This window comes from Nerophis ophidion, linkage group LG14 (assembly GCF_033978795.1).
Source record: "Nerophis ophidion isolate RoL-2023_Sa linkage group LG14, RoL_Noph_v1.0, whole genome shotgun sequence".
Taxonomy (NCBI): Eukaryota; Metazoa; Chordata; class Actinopteri; order Syngnathiformes; family Syngnathidae; genus Nerophis; species Nerophis ophidion.
Genome location: NC_084624.1, coordinates 54,230,220 through 54,245,049, shown reverse-complemented (window position 1 = coordinate 54,245,049; position 14,830 = coordinate 54,230,220).

The following is a 14,830-nucleotide window of genomic DNA, read 5'->3' as shown; positions in this document are numbered from 1 at the left end:
ACGTCGAGTGAGTTGTATGTTGTGGAAAATGCTTACCTGTGGGTGATTCGACTGTAAATGTCGCTTCAAGTTTGTTGTGGTTTTCCCCGTATTCCTCGTGCTGCATTTCTTACACTGCGTCTTGTTATCTTTGACGTCAAATATAAAATGTCCCCATATGTCCTCTCTCCTCTTCCTCCCCGGCGTTGTCTTCTCAAACGCAAACTACGTTTACGTAACTTCCTTACCACGTCGCTCTGATTGGTTCTCTTCCCAACTCCTCCCGCCTTTTCCTAACAAAATGAGTTCCGATTGGATCTTGTCTCTGGCAGAAATTTCCGTCTCGGTTTTATTCATTGACGAATATGTCAATACACCTCGTCATCGTCTTAGTCCACCTAAATTATTTTTTATTTTGTTATTGTCTCGTTTTAGTCAGGAAAAAAAAGGTCGTGGACGATAACTATGATGAAAATTTGTCGTCAACAAAATTAACACTGCATCTAAGCGCCATCTTTTTTCATGGACGCCCCTGCTTATTTCAGCAAGACAATGCCAAGCCACATTCAGCACGTGTTACAACAGCATGGCTTTGCAAAAAAAGAGTGCGGGTACTTTCCTGGCCCGCCTGCAGTCCAGACCTGTCTCCCATGGAAAATGTGTGGCGCATTATGAAGCGTAAAATACGACAGCGGAGACCCCGGACTGTTGAAGGACTGAAGCTCTACATAAAACAAGAATGGGAAAGAATTCCACTTTCAAAGCTTCAACAATTAGTTTCTTCAGTTCCCAAACGTTTATTGAGTGTTGTTAAAAGAAAAGGTGATGTAACACAGTGGTGAACATGCCCTTTCCTAACTACTTTGGCACCTGTTGCAGCCATGAAATTCTAAGTTAATTATTATTTGCTAAAAAAAAAAAAAAAGTTTATGAGTTTGAACATGAAATATGTTGTCTTTGTAGCATATTCAACTGAATATGGCTTGAAAAGGATTTGCAAATCATTGTATTCTGTTTATATTTACATCTAACACAATTTCCCAACTCATTTGGAAACGGGGTTTGTATTTTTTGAGGATCCAAAAAAAACGTGATACTCAAACGGTCAGTTGAAAAATATGCAATGGTGCAACATGTCTTGGTGAAATGACGATTGGTTCTCTTCCCAACTCCTCCCGCCTCTTCCTAACAAAATGAGTTCCGATTGGATCTCGTCTCTGGCAGAAATTTCCGTCTCGTTTTTATTCCTTGACGAATATGTTCAATACACCTCGTCATCGTCTTAGTCCACGTAAATTATTATTTATTTAGTTATTGTCTCGTTTTAGTCAGAAAAAAAAGGTCGTTGACGATAACTATGATGATAATTTTTCGTCAATAAAATTAACACTGCATCTAAGCGCCATCTTTTTCATGGACGCCCCTGCTTATTTCAGCAAGACAGTGCCAAGCCACATTCAGCACGTGTTACAACAGCATGGCTTTGCAAAAAAAGAGTGTGGGTACTTTCCTGGCCTGCCCTGGAGTCCAGACCTGTCTCCCATGGAAAATGTGTGGCGTAATATGAAGCGTAAAATACGACAGCGGAGACCCCAGACTGTTGAACGACTGAAGCTCTACATAAAACAGGAATGGGAAAGAATTCCACTTTCAAAGTTTCAACAATTAGTTTCCTCAGTTCCCAAACGTTTATTGAGTGTTTTTAAAAGAAAAGGTGATGTAACACAGTGGTGAACATGCCCTTTCCCAACTACTTTGGCACGTGTTGCAGCCATGAAATTCTAAGTTAATTATTATTTGCAAAAAAAAATAAAGTTTATGAGTTTGAACATCAAATATATTGTCTTTGTAGTGCATTCAACTGAATATGGGTTGAAAAGGATTTGCAAATCATTGTATTCTGTTTATATTTACATCTAACACAATTTCCCAACTCATTTGAAAATGGGGTTTGTATTTTTTGAGGATCCAAAAAAAACGTGATACTCAAACGGTCAGTTGAAAAATATGCAATGGTGCAACATGTCTTGGTGAAATGACGATTGGTTCTCTTCCCAACTCCTCCCGCCTCTTCCTAACAAAATGAGTTCCGATTGGATCTCGTCTCTGGCAGAAATTTCCGTCTCGTTTTTATTCCTTGACGAATATGTTCAATACACCTCGTCATCGTCTTAGTCCACGTAAATTATTATTTATTTAGTTATTGTCTCGTTTTAGTCAGAAAAAAAAGGTCGTTGACGATAACTATGATGATAATTTTTCGTCAATAAAATTAACACTGCATCTAAGCGCCATCTTTTTCATGGACGCCCCTGCTTATTTCAGCAAGACAGTGCCAAGCCACATTCAGCACGTGTTACAACAGCATGGCTTTGCAAAAAAAGAGTGTGGGTACTTTCCTGGCCTGCCCTGGAGTCCAGACCTGTCTCCCATGGAAAATGTGTGGCGTAATATGAAGCGTAAAATACGACAGCGGAGACCCCAGACTGTTGAACGACTGAAGCTCTACATAAAACAGGAATGGGAAAGAATTCCACTTTCAAAGTTTCAACAATTAGTTTCCTCAGTTCCCAAACGTTTATTGAGTGTTTTTAAAAGAAAAGGTGATGTAACACAGTGGTGAACATGCCCTTTCCCAACTACTTTGGCACGTGTTGCAGCCATGAAATTCTAAGTTAATTATTATTTGCAAAAAAAAATAAAGTTTATGAGTTTGAACATCAAATATGTTGTCTTTGTAGTGCATTCAACTGAATATGGGTTGAAAAGGATTTGCAAATCATTGTATTCTGTTTATATTTACATCTAACACAATTTCCCAACTCATTTGAAAATGGGGTTTGTATTTTTTGAGGATCCAAAAAAAACGTGATACACAAACGGTCAGTTGAAAAATATGCAATGGTGCGACATGTCTTGGTAAAATGACGAAAGAAGATGGATGAAGTGTGTGTGTGTCAATGTTGTGAACACACACACAGTGTCGTGTTGCGAACGATGTCTGGTGATGGAGTCGAGGGGAACATGATGCGTGCGTGTTCTCCACAACGGGTCAGAGACTCAACGTGCCAACACAGAGCCTCTGTTTGACCATTTGTGCCCCGTATCACTTTGCAATCGATTCCGTGAGCTCGGAGGGACCGCACTCGACGTCGCTGCCAACTCTAACCGCCACGGGGAAAGGATCAATGGGATTGTCTTCACGAGATGTGCTCGCACATGCTACGAGTGGGATTAGCGCACGCCGCGGGACGGCCAGCTTCGACGGTCAGCCGTCGGCCAATCTCGCGTCAAACGTTAGGTAGAAACTGTCTGCGGCGGAAGGTGCTCACCTCACACCTCCGAGCAACATGGAGGTGAGAGGGGGACCTTCTGTGGAATCGCACTAGCATTACAACTCATTCCGTTCAGATGCATCGTTAGTTTAATCCTGTTTGGTGCTTTTAGGACGCTCGGCTGGGGAAGAAAATGGGCAAAGGTTAGGCCAGGGGTGTCCAAACATTTTTGATTGAAGGCCGCACACTGAAAAATCAAAGCAAGCAGGGGCCATTTTGATGTTCATCCATCCATCCATCATCTTCCACTTATCCGAGGTCGGGTCGCGGGGGCAGCAGCCTAAGCAGGGAAGCCCAGACTTCCCTCTCCCCAGCCACTTCGTCTAGATCTTCCCGGGGGATCCCGAGGCGTTCCCAGGCCAGCAGGGAGACATAGTCTTCCCAACGTGTCCTGGGTCTTCCCCGTGGTCTCCTACTAGCTGGACGTGCCCTAAACACCTCCCTGACCAGATGCCCGAACCACCTCATCTGGCTCCTCTCCATGTGGAGGAGCAGCGGCTTTACTTTGAGTTCCTCCCGGATGGCAGAGCTTCTCACCCTATCTCTAAGGGAGAGACCCAAACTCATTTGGGCCGCTTGTACCCGTGATCTTATCCTTTCGGTCATGACCCAAAGCTCATGACCATAGGTGAGGATGGGAACGTACATCGACCGGTAAATTGAGAGCTTTGCCTTCCGGCTCAGCTCCTTCTTCACCACAACGGATCGGTACAACGTCCGCATTACTGAAGACGCCGCACCGATCCGCCTGTCGATCTCACCATCCACTCTTCCCCCACTCGTGAACAAGACTCCGAGGTACTTGAACTCCTCCACTTGGGGCAGGGTCTCCTCCCCAACCCGGAGATGGCATTCCACCCTTTTCCGGGCGAGAACCTTGGACTCGGACTTGGAGGTGCTGATTCTCATTCCGGTCGCTTCACACTCGGCTGCGAACCGATCCAGTGAGAGCTGAAGATCCCGGTCAGATGAAGCCATCAGGACCACATCATCTGCAAAAAGCAGAGACCTAATCCTGCGGTCACCAAACTGGAACCCCTCAACGCCTTGACTGTGCCTAGAAATTCTGTCCATAAAAGTTCTGAACAGAATGGGTGACAAAGGACAGCCTTGGCGGAGTCCAACCCTCACTGGAAATGTGTCCGACTTACTGCCGCCAATGCGGACCAAGCTCTGGCACTGATCATACAGGGAGTGGACCGCCACAATAAGACAGTCCCATACCCCATACTCTCTGAGCACTCCCCACAGGACTTCCCGAGGGACACGGTCCAATGCCTTCTCCAAGTCCACAAAGCACATGTAGACTGGTTGGGCAAACTCCCATGCACCCTCAAGAACCCTGCCCAGAGTATAGAGCTGGTCCACAGTTCCACGACCAGGACGAAAACCATTTTGATGTTTTTATTTCAAAAACCAATACAATATCAATCAATCAATCGATGATTAATTATATAGTGTTCAGTTTTTTCCGTATTGACCCTCTGAATAGGGGTCGTCACTCAGCATGAAAGGAATTACTCGCTGTGCACTTTTTGCTGGTTTTATGTGGTACTATTGCAGCAACAGTTGCAATAGCAGCAGTTAATAACCTCAAAGTAAACATGAACACAACAAAACTATGTATCTATTTTTGAATCATCTTAATGTAAATAATAGACATGAATTAATCAACTGGACCATATTGTTGTCAACCATGATATGACATATTATCAATCACTGTGATTTTATCCTAACTTATTAATTTTAGCATTACATTTTATTATCATCATTAATTTATGTCCATCCATCTCCCCTTCGCCGCCATCTCCGTCGTGCCCTGCCCCGCTATCGGACTGCAGGCCACGCCTCCTCGCTGCCATCTTGTATGGCGTGCCCTGCCTTGCTGACGGATTGCCGGCGACGCCTCCTTGCCGCCATCTTGGGCCGGGCTCCGGCATGCCCTGCCTTGCTGTCGGACTGCCGCCCACGCCTCCTCACCGCCATCTTGGGCCGGGCTACGATGTGCCCTGGCTCGCTGTCGGAAAGCCGGCCACGCTTACTCGCCACCATCTTGGGCCAGGTTACGGCGTGCCCAGCCTCGCTGTCAGACTGCCAGCCACGCCTCTTCGCCACCATCTTGGGCCAGGCTACGGCGTGCAATGCCTCCCTGTCGGAATGCTGGCCACGCCTCTTCGCCGCCATCTTGGGCCGGGCTACGGTGTGCCCAGCCTCGCTGTCCAACTGCCGGCCAACCCTCTTCGCCACCATCTTGGGCCGGGCTACGGCGTGCCCTGCCTTGCTGTCGGACTGCCGGCGACACCTCTTGCCGCCATCTTTGGCCGGGCTACGGCGTGCAATGCCTACCTGTCGGACTGCTGGCCACGCCTCTTCGCTGCCATCTTGGGCCGGGCTACGGCGTGCAATGCCTACCTGTCGGACTGCTGGCCACGCCTCTTCGCCGCCATCTTGGGCCGGGCTACGGCGTGCCCTGCCTTGCTGTCGGGCTGCCGGCTCTGCATCTCCACAAGGGGTTAACCTCCTAGTGCCCCAAGACCCCATAGAGGAGCCTCCCCTGCCGGATGCACTTTTACATCATGCCCAGGATAAACTACATTATATTCTCACAGAATGGATATAAAACATCGATGGAAGTCTTTCAGACGGCTTTATAGGCGGAATAGATGGACCTATTGCTTGGGACGGGGGTATTGAGGTGTCGTGGGGCATGTGGGAAATAAAGCCTGGGGGGGGGGGGGGGTGCATGACAAACAATAACTGAGGAAACATTGGCGCAATACAGTACGAGTTGAAAATATTAGCATGGTTTGTTATTGTTTGTGACTTGAGGACACACAAGCTTCCACCACATCTGTCACCTCCTCGGGACTATTGGGCCGATTTAATTACGCATGTGACCCCAGCAGGCGCTCGACTCGACACATGCGTCACCGTACAAACGTATTTATCGCACGCCTTGCAAAGTGAAGGAGACGAATGCCCCCCTGCACCCCCCGCGAGTGTGTAAATTCCACACCGCAGGGAGGCTCGCAGGTGAAAAGAACACAACACGAGATCGCGCGCACACAATGAGAGAAATGTGTCGGCCAAAACCGGCAACAATGCTCGCAGCCTCACTCCAGCAGATGGAGGCGGGCGGGGCGCATACCCAACCCTGCCCTCCCCTCCCTGGGCCCGCCGGCCCTACCGCCGCCTTCCTCTTAGCGCGTCAAAGTGCTGGTCGGGACTTCCACCCCACCCCACCCCGGCCTCACCCCATCTCCATGGCAGTGCATGAATAATGCAGCGGTGCGGCGTTGCCTGTCTGACAGAGCGACTCCATGTGAACATCTGGCAGAGAGAGAGAGAGAGAGAGAGAGAGAGAGAGAGCGGGGGCGAGCACGTCACCACACCCAGCAGCTAAATATATTCCAGTCCCACTTGATCCTCCTCCTTCTGTGTGCAGACATGCTATGATATTAAATCCTCACCGTAAGTACACCTTCACAAACATGCGCCGCTCTCGGTGTGCTGCCAGGCACGTCTTCACCAGCTACAGACCACCCACATCTGGGGTCGGCTACCCGAAATATGTCGAAGGAGCCATGTAATACCAAAATAGAGCCGCAAAATGAAAAGTCGTATGATGAAGGCAACACCTGGTGTAAGTGTTTATATTACGGTATTTCCTTGAATTGCCGCCGGGGCGCTAATTAGTGAAGTGAATTATATTTATATAGCGCTTTTTCTCTAGTGACTCAAAACGCTTTACATAGTGAAACCCAATATCTAAGTTACATTCAAACCAGTGTGGGTGGCACTGGGAGCAGGTGGGTAAAGTGTCTTGCCCAAGGACACAACGGCAGTGACTAGGTTGGCAGAAGCGGGAATTGAACCTGCAACCCTCAAGTTGCTGGCACGGCCACTCTACCAACTGGGCTAAACCGCCAATTTAAAAATGGTTCTCACTCCAGCACTTACCAAAGGTATGCGGTAAAATTAAGCCTGCGCTAATAAATTTGAGTGTGATAGATAGATAGATAGATAGATAGATAGATAGATAGTACTTTATTGATTCCTTCAGGAGAGTTCCTTCAGGAAAATTAAAATGATGTAAGGATACCATCATGAAAAACACATTTAATAAAAAAAAAAACGTTATTATGGTCTTACCTTTACTTATAAAAGAAGTCCATGCGCAGCTCCTTCTGATCAAAAGCATCAATAACTTGTTTATAGAAGTCTTCCTTATCTTTCTTCAGTTTTAAAAGTCTCTCTGTCTCGATGGAGATCTGCCTTTATTACCTCCTGCTTCGATTGAAAGTCCAGTTTAGAAAACTGTTTTATTTTAGATATGTAATCCTCCATGTTAAAAGTGCAAGCGAGAGGAAAAAATAAACGATCCCTGCTTGTTGTCACTTCTTCTGCAGCCGAGTAGTCGCAAGAAGGATCACTAGCGCCCTCTACCACTAGGAGGCGGGAGTCATTTAATGACTCATATTTGACACACGCAGCTACGGTATATTAATAAAACATAGCTGCTTACTGTTCTTTTTAGCATATTCAATAGCTTGGACCTTAAATCCTACTGAATAGCTCTTAAATTTCTTCCCTTTATTTGATTTCAAATGATTGAAATCAGCCTCCTCCATTTTGAAAATGATGACAGGTGAAGTGTCACTCGTGACGTGACGAGTTTGACCCGGTGGAAAATCTAGACGTGCTAATAAAAAAAGTATTTTGCGAAACTAGTTCGACCCGGCAGTAATTTTAAGCAGGCGCATACTATATACTTGGCGGCAATTCAAGGAAACATGGTAGTTAATAACCATCAAATGAATATGTGTCGCAGGAAGACGCAAGTCTTTGTTGATAAAAATGTTGACATGTATATTTATTCTACACATGTTTGTAACATTCCATCAATCAATCAATCTTTAATTATAAAGTCCTAGATCACGAGTGTCTCAAAGGGCTGCACAAGCCACAGCGAGATCCTCGTCTCAGATCCCAAATCAGGGCAAGGAAAAACTCAACCCAATGGGATGGCTATGAGAAACCTTGGAAGGGACTGCAGATGTGGGGACCCCGCCTCTAAGGCGACCGGTGCAAAGGACGCGGAGTGGATTTAACATAATATTGTGAGAGTCCAGTCCCTAGTGGATCTAACATAATAGTGTGAGAGTCCAGTCCATAGTGGATCTAACATAATAGTGAGAGTCCAGTCCATAGTGGATCTAACATAATAGTGAGAGTCCAGTCCATAGTGGATCTAACTTAATAGTGAGAGTCCAGTCCATAGTGGATCTAACATAATAGTGAGAGTCCAGTCCATATTGGCTCTAATATAATAGTGTGAGAGTCCAGTCCATAGTGGATCTAACATAATAGTGTGAGAATCCAATCCATAGTGGATCTAACATAATAGTGAGAGTCCAGTCCATAGTGGATCTAACATAATAATGTGAGAGTTCAGTCCATAGTGGATCTAACATGATAGTGAGAGTCCAGTCCATAGTGGATCTAACATAATAGTGTGAGTCCAGTCCATAGTGGATCCAACATAATAGTGAGAGTCCATTCCATAGTGGATCTAACATAATAGTGAGAGTCCATTCCATAGTGGATCTAACATAATAGTGAGAGTCCAGTCCATAGTGGATCTAACATAATAGTGAGAGTCCAGTCCATAGTGGATCTAATATAATAGTGAGAGTCCAGTCCATAGTGGATCTAACATAATATTGTGAGAGTCCAGTCCATAGTGGATCTAACATAATATTGTGAGAGTCCAGTCCATAGGGGATCTAACATAATAGTGAGAGTCCAGTCCATAGTGGATCTAATATAATAGTGAGAGTCCAGTCCATAGTGGATCTAACATAATATTGTGAGAGTCCAGTCCATAGTGGATCTAACATAATAGTGAGAGTCCAGTCCATAGTGGATCTAACATAATATTGTGAGAGTCCAGTCCATAGTGGATCTAACATAATAGTGAGAGTCCAGTCCATAGTGGATCTAACATAATAGTGTGAGAGTCCAGTCCATAGTGGATCTAACATAATAGTGAGAGTCCAGTCCATAGTGGATCTAGAATAATAGTGAGAGTCCAGTCCATAGTGGATCTAACATAATAGTGAGACTCCAGTCCATAGTGGATCTAACATAATAGTGAGAGTCCAGTCCATAGTGGATCTAACATAATAGTGACAGTCCAGTCCATGGTGGATCTAATTTAATAGTGAAAGTCCAGTCCATAGTGGATCTAACATAATAGTGTGAGAGTCCAGTCCATAGTGGACCTAACATAATAGTGTGAGAGTCCAGTCCATAGTGGATCTAACATAATAGTGTGAGAGTCCAGTCCATAGTGGATCTAACATAATAGTTTGAGAGTCAAGTCCATAGTGGATCTAACATAATAGTGTGAGAGTCCAGTCCATAGTGGATCTAACATAATAGTGTGAGTCCAGTCCATAGTGGATCCAACATAATAGTGAGAGTCCATTCCATAGTGGATCTAACATAATAGTGAGAGTCCATTCCATAGTGGATCTAACATAATAGTGAGAGTCCAGTCCATAGTGGATCTAACATAATAGTGAGAGTCCAGTCCATAGTGGATCTAACATAATAGTGAGAGTCCAGTCCATAGTGGATCTAATATAATAGTGAGAGTCCAGTCCATAGTGGATCTAACATAATATTGTGAGAGTCCAGTCCATAGTGGATCTAACATAATATTGTGAGAGTCCAGTCCATAGGGGATCTAACATAATAGTGAGAGTCCAGTCCATAGTGGATCTAATATAATAGTGAGAGTCCAGTCCATAGTGGATCTAACATAATATTGTGAGAGTCCAGTCCATAGTGGATCTAACATAATATTGTGAGAGTCCAGTCCATAGTGGATCTAACATAATAGTGAGAGTCCAGTCCATAGTGGATCTAACATAATAGTGTGAGAGTCCAGTCCATAGTGGATCTAACATAATAGTGAGAGTCCAGTCCATAGTGGATCTAACATAATAGTGACAGTCCAGTCCATGGTGGATCTAATTTAATAGTGAAAGTCCAGTCCATAGTGGATCTAACATAATAGTGTGAGAGTCCAGTCCATAGTGGACCTAACATAATAGTGTGAGAGTCCAGTCCATAGTGGATCTAACATAATAGTGTGAGAGTCCAGTCCATAGTGGATCTAACATAATAGTGAGAGTCCAGTCCATAGTGGATCTAACATAATAGTTTGAGAGTCAAGTCCATAGTGGATCTAACATAATAGTGTGAGAGTCCAGTCCATAGTGGATCTAACATAATAGTTTGAGAGTCAAGTCCATAGTGGATCTAACATAATAGTTTGAGAGTCAAGTCCATAGTGGATCTAACATAATAGTGTGAGAGTCCAGTCCATGGTGGATCTAACATAATAGTGTGAGAGTCCAGTCCATAGTGGATCTAATATAATAGTGAGAGTCCAGTCCATAGTGGATCTAACATAATATTGTGAGAGTCCAGTCCATAGTGGATCTAACATAATAGTGAGAGTCCAGTCCATAGTGGATCTAACATAATATTGTGAGAGTCCAGTCCATAGTGGATCTAACATAATAGTGTGAGAGTCCAGTCCATAGTGGATCTAACATAATAGTGAGAGTCCAGTCCATAGTGGATCTAACATAATAGTGTGAGAGTCCAGTCCATAGTGGATCTAACATAATAGTGAGAGTCCAGTCCATAGTGGATCTAACATAATAGTGAGAGTCCAGTCCATAGTGGATCTAACTTAATAGTGAGAGTCCAGTCCATAGTGGATCTAACATAATAGTGAGAGTCCAGTCCATATTGGCTCTAATATAATAGTGTGAGAGTCCAGTCCATAGTGGATCTAACATAATAGTGTGAGAATCCAATCCATAGTGGATCTAACATAATAGTGAGAGTCCAGTCCATAGTGGATCTAACATAATAATGTGAGAGTTCAGTCCATAGTGGATCTAACATGATAGTGAGAGTCCAGTCCATAGTGGATCTAACATAATAGTGTGAGTCCAGTCCATAGTGGATCCAACATAATAGTGAGAGTCCATTCCATAGTGGATCTAACATAATAGTGAGAGTCCATTCCATAGTGGATCTAACATAATAGTGAGAGTCCAGTCCATAGTGGATCTAACATAATAGTGAGAGTCCAGTCCATAGTGGATCTAATATAATAGTGAGAGTCCAGTCCATAGTGGATCTAACATAATATTGTGAGAGTCCAGTCCATAGTGGATCTAACATAATATTGTGAGAGTCCAGTCCATAGGGGATCTAACATAATAGTGAGAGTCCAGTCCATAGTGGATCTAATATAATAGTGAGAGTCCAGTCCATAGTGGATCTAACATAATATTGTGAGAGTCCAGTCCATAGTGGATCTAACATAATAGTGAGAGTCCAGTCCATAGTGGATCTAACATAATATTGTGAGAGTCCAGTCCATAGTGGATCTAACATAATAGTGAGAGTCCAGTCCATAGTGGATCTAACATAATAGTGTGAGAGTCCAGTCCATAGTGGATCTAACATAATAGTGAGAGTCCAGTCCATAGTGGATCTAGAATAATAGTGAGAGTCCAGTCCATAGTGGATCTAACATAATAGTGAGACTCCAGTCCATAGTGGATCTAACATAATAGTGAGAGTCCAGTCCATAGTGGATCTAACATAATAGTGACAGTCCAGTCCATGGTGGATCTAATTTAATAGTGAAAGTCCAGTCCATAGTGGATCTAACATAATAGTGTGAGAGTCCAGTCCATAGTGGACCTAACATAATAGTGTGAGAGTCCAGTCCATAGTGGATCTAACATAATAGTGTGAGAGTCCAGTCCATAGTGGATCTAACATAATAGTTTGAGAGTCAAGTCCATAGTGGATCTAACATAATAGTGTGAGAGTCCAGTCCATAGTGGATCTAACATAATAGTGTGAGTCCAGTCCATAGTGGATCCAACATAATAGTGAGAGTCCATTCCATAGTGGATCTAACATAATAGTGAGAGTCCATTCCATAGTGGATCTAACATAATAGTGAGAGTCCAGTCCATAGTGGATCTAACATAATAGTGAGAGTCCAGTCCATAGTGGATCTAACATAATAGTGAGAGTCCAGTCCATAGTGGATCTAATATAATAGTGAGAGTCCAGTCCATAGTGGATCTAACATAATATTGTGAGAGTCCAGTCCATAGTGGATCTAACATAATATTGTGAGAGTCCAGTCCATAGGGGATCTAACATAATAGTGAGAGTCCAGTCCATAGTGGATCTAATATAATAGTGAGAGTCCAGTCCATAGTGGATCTAACATAATATTGTGAGAGTCCAGTCCATAGTGGATCTAACATAATATTGTGAGAGTCCAGTCCATAGTGGATCTAACATAATAGTGAGAGTCCAGTCCATAGTGGATCTAACATAATAGTGTGAGAGTCCAGTCCATAGTGGATCTAACATAATAGTGAGAGTCCAGTCCATAGTGGATCTAACATAATAGTGACAGTCCAGTCCATGGTGGATCTAATTTAATAGTGAAAGTCCAGTCCATAGTGGATCTAACATAATAGTGTGAGAGTCCAGTCCATAGTGGACCTAACATAATAGTGTGAGAGTCCAGTCCATAGTGGATCTAACATAATAGTGTGAGAGTCCAGTCCATAGTGGATCTAACATAATAGTGAGAGTCCAGTCCATAGTGGATCTAACATAATAGTTTGAGAGTCAAGTCCATAGTGGATCTAACATAATAGTGTGAGAGTCCAGTCCATAGTGGATCTAACATAATAGTTTGAGAGTCAAGTCCATAGTGGATCTAACATAATAGTTTGAGAGTCAAGTCCATAGTGGATCTAACATAATAGTGTGAGAGTCCAGTCCATGGTGGATCTAACATAATAGTGTGAGAGTCCAGTCCATAGTGGATCTAATATAATAGTGAGAGTCCAGTCCATAGTGGATCTAACATAATATTGTGAGAGTCCAGTCCATAGTGGATCTAACATAATAGTGAGAGTCCAGTCCATAGTGGATCTAACATAATATTGTGAGAGTCCAGTCCATAGTGGATCTAACATAATAGTGTGAGAGTCCAGTCCATAGTGGATCTAACATAATAGTGAGAGTCCAGTCCATAGTGGATCTAACATAATAGTGTGAGAGTCCAGTCCATAGTGGATCTAACATAATAGTGAGAGTCCAGTCCATAGTGGATCTAGAATAATAGTGAGAGTCCAGTCCATAGTGGATCTAACATAATAGTGAGACTCCAGTCCATAGTGGATCTAACATAATAGTGAGAGTCCAGTCCATAGTGTATCTAACATAATAGTGACAGTCCAGTCCATGGTGGATCTAATTTAATAGTGAAAGTCCAGTCCATAGTGGATCTAACATAATAGTGTGAGAGTCCAGTCCATAGTGGACCTAACATAATAGTGTGAGAGTCCAGTCCATAGTGGATCTAACATAATAGTGTGAGAGTCCAGTCCATAGTGGATCTAACATAATAGTGAGAGTCCAGTCCATAGTGGATCTAACATAATAGTTTGAGAGTCAAGTCCATAGTGGATCTAACATAATAGTGTGAGAGTCCAGTCCATAGTGGATCTAACATAATAGTTTGAGAGTCAAGTCCATAGTGGATCTAACATAATAGTGTGAGAGTCCAGTCCATAGTGGATCTAACATAATAGTGAGAGTCCAGTCCATAGTGGATCCAACATAATAGTGTGAGAGTCCAGTCCGTAGTGGATCTAAGATAATAATGTGAGAGTCCAGTCCATAGTAGATCTAACATAATAGTGAGAGTCCAGTCCATAGTGGATCTAACATAATAGTGAGAGTCCAGTCCATAGTGGATCTAACATAATAGTGAGAGTCCAGTCCATAGTGGATCTAACATAATAGTGTGAGAGTCCAGTCCATAGTGGATCTAACATAACAGTGAGAGTCCAGTCCATAGTGGATCTAACATAATAGTGTGAGTCCAGTCCATAGTGGATCTAACATAATAGTGAGGGTCCAGTCCATAGTGGGGCCAGCAGAAGATCATCCTGAGTGGAGACAGGTCAGCAGCACAGAGATATCTCCACTTGATGCACAGGTGAGCGGTCCACCCCGGATGCTGACTCTGGCCAGCCAGCGCTTCATTCATGGCCACCAAACCTGTCCCCCGGCCCCCTCCACGAAGGAGAGGGGGGGGGGGGGGGCAGATCAGGAAAGAAACGGCAGATCAACTGGTCTAAAAGGGGGGTCTATTTAAAGGCAAGAGTATACAAATGTATTAGGTTAATGAGTGAGAGTGCTTATCTCAACTGTTGAATAATTATGTGTAAGTTATCACACAACTCTTATGATTAAATGCCGTTGCCATAGTTATTATCAATTGTGCTCCTTTCTGCTTCGTGCAAGAGCACACAACTTGTTATCTTCCACAGCATATGAGGGGTGTTCTCGCCGCAGATGTTTTGTTTGTTTCAGCCCTCAGA